Below are 6,720 nucleotides of genomic sequence, written 5' to 3'. Positions count from 1 at the left end.
AGATCCATTGTAATTCCCTCTCTTCTCTCACACAATCTCCTCTCTCTTTCTCACTTAGAATATATTTCTACATAGACGCAATACAATTCCCTCATATATAGCAATGGGTTGCCTTCTAGGGAAAAAAACGCTAAATTAAACATAACCTCTGCGATCAGATTTCCGCCTAATGAATGATCCAGATTGACTATGAAATTACAACATTTTAAAATGCAATTTTACATTTAATTTTAGCTTTAGGGGCACTGCCCCCGGTCCCCAACTATGGGGGGGCTCCTAAAGATCGCCTCTACCCCCCCTAGACCCCCGTTGCAGCACACATATTACGGGAAATTTACCACATTACGAACTTGGGTCCAATGCAGTGATACCTCTAAATAAAGAAGATAGTCATGCTCAACACCCAACCCAATATTTTTTCCCAGATGTTATATATGATCCCTTCCAAAACTGCTTACTGAGGTAGTTGGTCATTCTTAAAACTCTTGTGGTTCCTTTCCTTCCATATCGCCCAGAGCGTAGCACCCAAGACTATCCCACAAGCTCTGTCATAGAAGAATAGCTTCACTAATGCTATGATGGTCTCTATCCATTCATCCAAACAAGTCTTCCACCTAGAACCATTTTTGAACTGCAAAAGGGAAATAATTTAACAAGTGTTCGACGTCCTCATTATGATGCCTATAAAGGATACAATACGATGGCCCATAGGTACCCCTTTTTTGTAATTGGTCCTACATGAGAATTATACCCCTGCAAACTAGCCAAAGAAAGTAGGAAATTTTTAGCCACCATCCTCCCTTCTAGATCTTCTTCCAAATGGGATTGTGTTTCCACTGTTCCCATCCTGCCTTGAGTCCATAGGCCTCCTTGATGGTGAAAGTTCCCTTTATAGTATATCCCCATCGAAGGATGTTTGGTCCATTTAGGACAAAGAGTTTCCTAGATTCTAACTCTATGTTCAATTGTTTCCATTGTTTCGATTCAAGGGGCTGAGGCCAGTCTAGGTGCTCTTTTCATTTCCTCCATCCATCATTTGTCACAACTTATTTCCAATCATGATCCACCGTATAAAATTTATAGCCAGTTGTGTACAAAAAAAGGTCACTTAAATCTTGCACCCCGAATAGTTTTTGTCTTTTTTTCCATGGGTCCTCCTAGAACAAAGTTTTTTTCCCATTTGTGATCTCCCAAAAGACATATTGTTGGATGAGGTCATTGTTTAGGCTGTCAGGTTCCATATTATTGATCCTTTGGGAGGGTAACGATATCTAAGGATATCTTCAGTTTGAGTTTGTATGCCATATTTACGGGTCCAAATTTGTTTCCAAAGGTCAGGTCCTTCTCTTATCCAATGCCACCAATGTTTGGCTCCCATTATTTTATTCAAAGTGTAGGGGTCACAGAGACCCAATCCTCCTTCCATTTTATACTTTGTTAGGTTGGACCACGAGACCAATGCCCATTTCTTCACTTGCTGAGATCCTCCCTATAAGAATTTTTTAAAGGTTTGCACCATATTTGCACAAGAATGTTTTAGGGTTTCCATCTCGAGAGTTGGTAGATCAGTATGGATTGGAGAACAACCTTGAGAAGGATGGTACGAAAACAACATTTAGGAATCTGAAAGCCCAATCACAAGTTTCACATGATTTTTTTGAAGCATAAATTGCCAACAAGAGACTTTTAAGGAATTCAACGATAGAGGCATCCTGAGATACTTGGAGGGAAGAGAGCTAATGCCAAAAACTAGAACTCGAGCCAGGAATGTCTTAATGTTCACTGCAGTGTTAAAATATAAAATGAAGGATTTATCACTATTTATCATTGTCCTTGATGCATCGATAAAGGCTTTGAGCATATATTTTATTCGACAAGCTTCCTGCAATCATACACGAGAGAAGAGAAGAATATAATCCACAAATTATTGGTGAGTGATAGGGAGGCCATTGCCCCACAATCTCAGACCATTGATCTATGAGGCCCTGGCTTCTAACATTAGATAGCGACCTATACCTTCAGCCACCAGGATCAAAAGAAAGTGAGAGATATAGTCTCCTTGTCGCAGGCCACGTGAGGGGTTAAAGCTTCTAGTGGGGGAGTCATTAAGCAAGCTGGAATACACATGGAAGGAGACAATAGTGAAGACCCAATTAATCCATCTCTGGTCAAACCCATAAGACTTAAGGATGCTCGTGAGATAATCCCAATTTAGGCAATAATAAGCTTTGGAAAGATCCAGTTTAATCATCATTCGAGGGAGTTTACGGTGCTTTAGGGAGTGCACTATCTCTTGGGAGGTACAAAGCAATCAAGGATCTGGTGACCTTACACAAAACCATTTTTCTTAGGGGAGATGAGATTCAGGAGCAGGAGTTTAAGGTGCTTGACAATGACTGTGGCTATGATCTTGTAAATGATATTACAGAGCACAATACGTCTAAAACCTTGGGAGTCTTAGGACTTTGAATTTTTAGGAAGTAAAGCAATGAAAGTAGCATTTAGGATTGGGCATACCTTTTGGTTGCAATGAAATTCTTCTATCACTTCCAAGATATCTTTCCCTATGAAGCTCCAAGCCCATTTGAAAAATTATATTGGGACTTCGTCTAGACCAGGGGATTTTTTTTTCGCCATTACTTTGACAATCTCGTCAAATTTTTCCAATGTTACTATGCTCATAAGGGCGAGGTTCTAGTCCCTTGAAATAATATGAACGATATTCCAAGTGATCCTTTGAATGGCCTTTGATCGATCATGAGCTAGTTCATAAAGGAGGGATTGGAAGTGGTTAACCACCAAGCCCTCCATTTCCTCATGATGGACCAATCTATTTCCTATTTCATCCTTTAGTGAGTAGATCATATTGTGTTGATGATGATCAATCATGGCTTTGTGGAAGGACTGTGTATTGTGTTCTCCTTCAAGCAACAATCTGACACAAGATTTTTGCTTCCATAATATCTCTTCTTATTTCCTTCTTTCCTTTGGCTGGTTGGTTAGTCATCCTTCCTCTTCCACTAGATCTTCGATCTACGCTGATTGATGATATTATGTTTGAGTTACTACATTTTGTTTGTTAGTTAGTGTTGGGCTTTCATGATATGTCCAAACTCTTCATAGTTCTATTTCTTGATATTTTTCTTCGGCTCCTTTAGCTTCAGTTAGAAGGTATGCATGTGATTTATTCCTTGCTCGTCACCTCCTTTCCACCAGATTTTTATTTTTTCCACAAGGTTGGGATACCTTAAGGAGAAGGATTAAAATATGAAGGGACAGTTCTTGGGTCCAATTTTTAAGTCAACCTCCAGATGGATTGACCCATGGTCTAATCACATGCATGGTACGATCGAAGCCTCAAAGAAAATATCTTGGCTGATCACGTGCTCCGAAGTTAGGAACTGATCTAAGTGTGATGCAATTTGGTGATCTCCTCCACTCGTGTTGTTCAAGGTATAGACTCCATTGTTCGCTAGTAGATCCACAAGGTGTAGATCAGCAATGAGATCACTGAATGCTTCCATGTTTGTCTCTATTCGACAGATTCCCCCTTGCTTCTCATCCAACAATGAGATCATGTTAAAGTCACCGCCTACTATATAGAGTTCTTCTGGATATACTTTTCTCATTTTTGCAAGGTTTTGGAGGAAAACCCCTTTTTCTATTGCAATGTGAGGCCCATAGACTGTTGTTAAAAAAACCCAATATCTGAATCCAATATGGAATTTTTTTCTAGAGAGGATTCATGAGACACTGAACCATTCTTCAAAGATTATTTCCGCGGGTTTCCATAGGATAGCAAGGCTTTTAGCACTACACTGGCATCCTGGGAAACTAATCCATATTGTGGTTTAAAACTCTACATGATTTCCTTTAACTTTGTTTCCGAGACCTTAGTTTCTTGGATCACCATAATATTGCGTTTATCCCTTTTGAGTCTGTCCTTCAGATATCTTTTTTTGCCTCGTCTATTGAGGCCTCTTACATTCCATAATTTCATAATCATTTAGGAGGTTTGTTAAGTTGGTGGAAAACCACTAAGTGCGGCACCACCATTCCTGAGTTCACTCGCATTTATCATACCATATGTATGAACTCATTCTGATTCTTTCTCTCGTGCTTCTATCCTCCTTTTCCTTGAGATCCATGTTCCATAACTTGGCTTTCTTGAGATCCAAGTTGCTGAGGTTGATGTGAAGCTATAAACCATTGTTTAGCTTTGTATTGTTGGAAGGCTTCTTTGTATAGTTGTTTTCTATCCTCTGGTATGAATTGTTCATCCAAATGCCTCCATTCCTTCAACAATCGTTGCATGACTTGTTCCTTTGTTCTTAAATACTCCTTTTGGCTATCGATCTCCATGTTAGCCTGACCGACTCGTTGCATAGTAATTTATTTGTCTTGTAGTTCCTCTTTATCCTTTCTCTTTATATTATTCCCTCCCTTCTGTGCGGTTGGGTGATTTTTAGGGCCTGGAGTTGCATTCTGAACCTTCGTAACCTCTTCCTCCTCCTGAAGGATGTCATATTTGTTGTCGCTGCACAAGCCTTTTCTTGGTGTCCGCTTGAGAGAAGTTTGTATTATAAAATTGGTATAAAATAAATGGTCAAAAAAATATTTTAAAATATTAAAATAAAAAGAAAATTTAAAAGAAATCCATTCTTTTCCAAATAAGAAATTTTAACTCAAAAGTAACATAATTAATAAACTAAAATATATTTCATTAAAATCATTGGATTTTATTTGCAAAAATTAAGACTTAAGTAATTATGCATAACGTTTTTTATAACACAATATAATATAAAAATAGCCTTTATTCTATTTTATTTAGATGAAAACAAAATTATTGGAATTCTTTTAAAAAGATCATAAATAGAGTTTTATTTGGCATGTTATGGTTTTCATATTGGATCACATGATTCTCGCAGCACACTCCATGAGCGTGTAATCACGGATGAAGATATATCGAGTGGCTAAAGAGATTATCGTTGAATGCAATGGATCGATAGATTTGGGTCATGTTATTATTTTTTGGTTATATGGGGAAGGAATGCACATTAATATTTATTTTTGGTTATATGGAGTAGGTATATTTTCCAGTTAATTTTGCTGAAAAATTTGAGTTATTATCTATTATTATAAAAATTTTATAATGTAAATATTAGTTGTGGTATATTAATATTTTTGGTTTTATGGGTAGGTGTATTTTTTCATTAGTGATATTTTTTATTTTATTGGTAAACCTACATATTAATATTTTTGGTTTTATGAGTAGATGTACTTTTAGGTTAATGTTACTTTTAGTTTTATTGGTAAAAATATTTATTGGTTATTTTATTTGAAAATTACAAATTTGTATTATAAAGTATCTATAATATAAATGATAAAAAAAAATTAAGATATTAAAAACAAAAATTAAAAAATTAAAAAGTCTAATCAATTTTCCAAATAAATTTTTTTAATTCAAAACTAAAATAATTAATAAATTAAGATATATTTAATTAAAATCGTTGAATTTTATTTGTAAAGATTAATATATAAGTAATTATGCATTAGAAAAATTTAACATAAGAAATTTAAATTAAAAAAAAAATATTAATAACTTTCAAATAAAATATTAATAACTTTCAAACTGACTTTTTATTTTATTTTGTTTAGATGAAAATAACAGTTATTTAAAATTTTTAAAAACATTTATAAATAATGTTTTAGTTAGCATATTAGGGTTTTCATATTTTCTTGGATCACACGATTATACCGAGTGGCTAAAGAGATTATAGTTGAATGCAATAGATGGATAAATTTAGTTTACGTGAATATTGTTTTATATTGGGTAAGTATATTTTTCTCTTAATTTTGATTGAGGACTTTAGTTATAAAATTTTGGGTTTTTGGTTAAGTTTGATTGAATTATTATAAAATTTTTATAATCTAAATGTTTATGGTCGTATGTTAATATTTTGAATTTAGTTATAAAATTTTTTATTTTTGTTTAATTTTAATTGAATTATTATAAAAAAATTATAATCTAAATGTTCATAGTTGTATGTTAATATTTTTGGTTTTGTCCGTAAGTGTATTTATTTACCAATATTATATTAGTTTTATTAGTAAAAATATTTTTTGATTAATTTTAATTGAATAATTTAAAAATTACAACTTTTTATTATAGAATCTCTATAGTATAAATGGTAAAAAAACTTTTAAGATATTAAAATAAAAAGAAAATTTTAAAAAAGTCTAGTCACTCCACTAATCAAAAATTTTAACTCAAAACTAAAATAATTAATAAATTAAAATATATTTCATTAAAATTATTAAATTTTATTTACAAAGATTAATACTTAAATAATTATCCATAATATTTTTATGATACAAAATAAAATAAACATAATATTTTTATGATACAAAATAAAATAAACATAACTTTTTATTATATTTTAATTAGACGAAAACAAAAATTTATTTGAATTTTTTTATAAACAATCATAAATAAAATTTTAGTTGCCATGTTATGGTTTTCCAAATTTTCATGGATCACATGATTCTGGTTCTGGCAGGACTCTCCATGACTCCCGTAAATACAATCGCTGATGAAGGTAATATCGAGTGGCTAAAGAGATTATTGCTAATAGATTTGGGACGCTCGTAAATACAGTCGTTGATGAAGATAATATGGAGTGGTTAAAGAGATTATTTCCCATAGATTTGGGTGGCTGA

The sequence above is a fragment of the Pinus tabuliformis genome, chromosome 8 (genome assembly GCF_031772625.1).
Source record: "Pinus tabuliformis cultivar Carrire ecotype Pingquan chromosome 8, CPIR1, whole genome shotgun sequence".
Lineage (NCBI taxonomy): Eukaryota > Viridiplantae > Streptophyta > Pinopsida > Pinales > Pinaceae > Pinus > Pinus tabuliformis.
The sequence above is the reverse complement of the archived record's forward strand: the minus strand, read 5'-3'. Positions refer to the sequence as shown.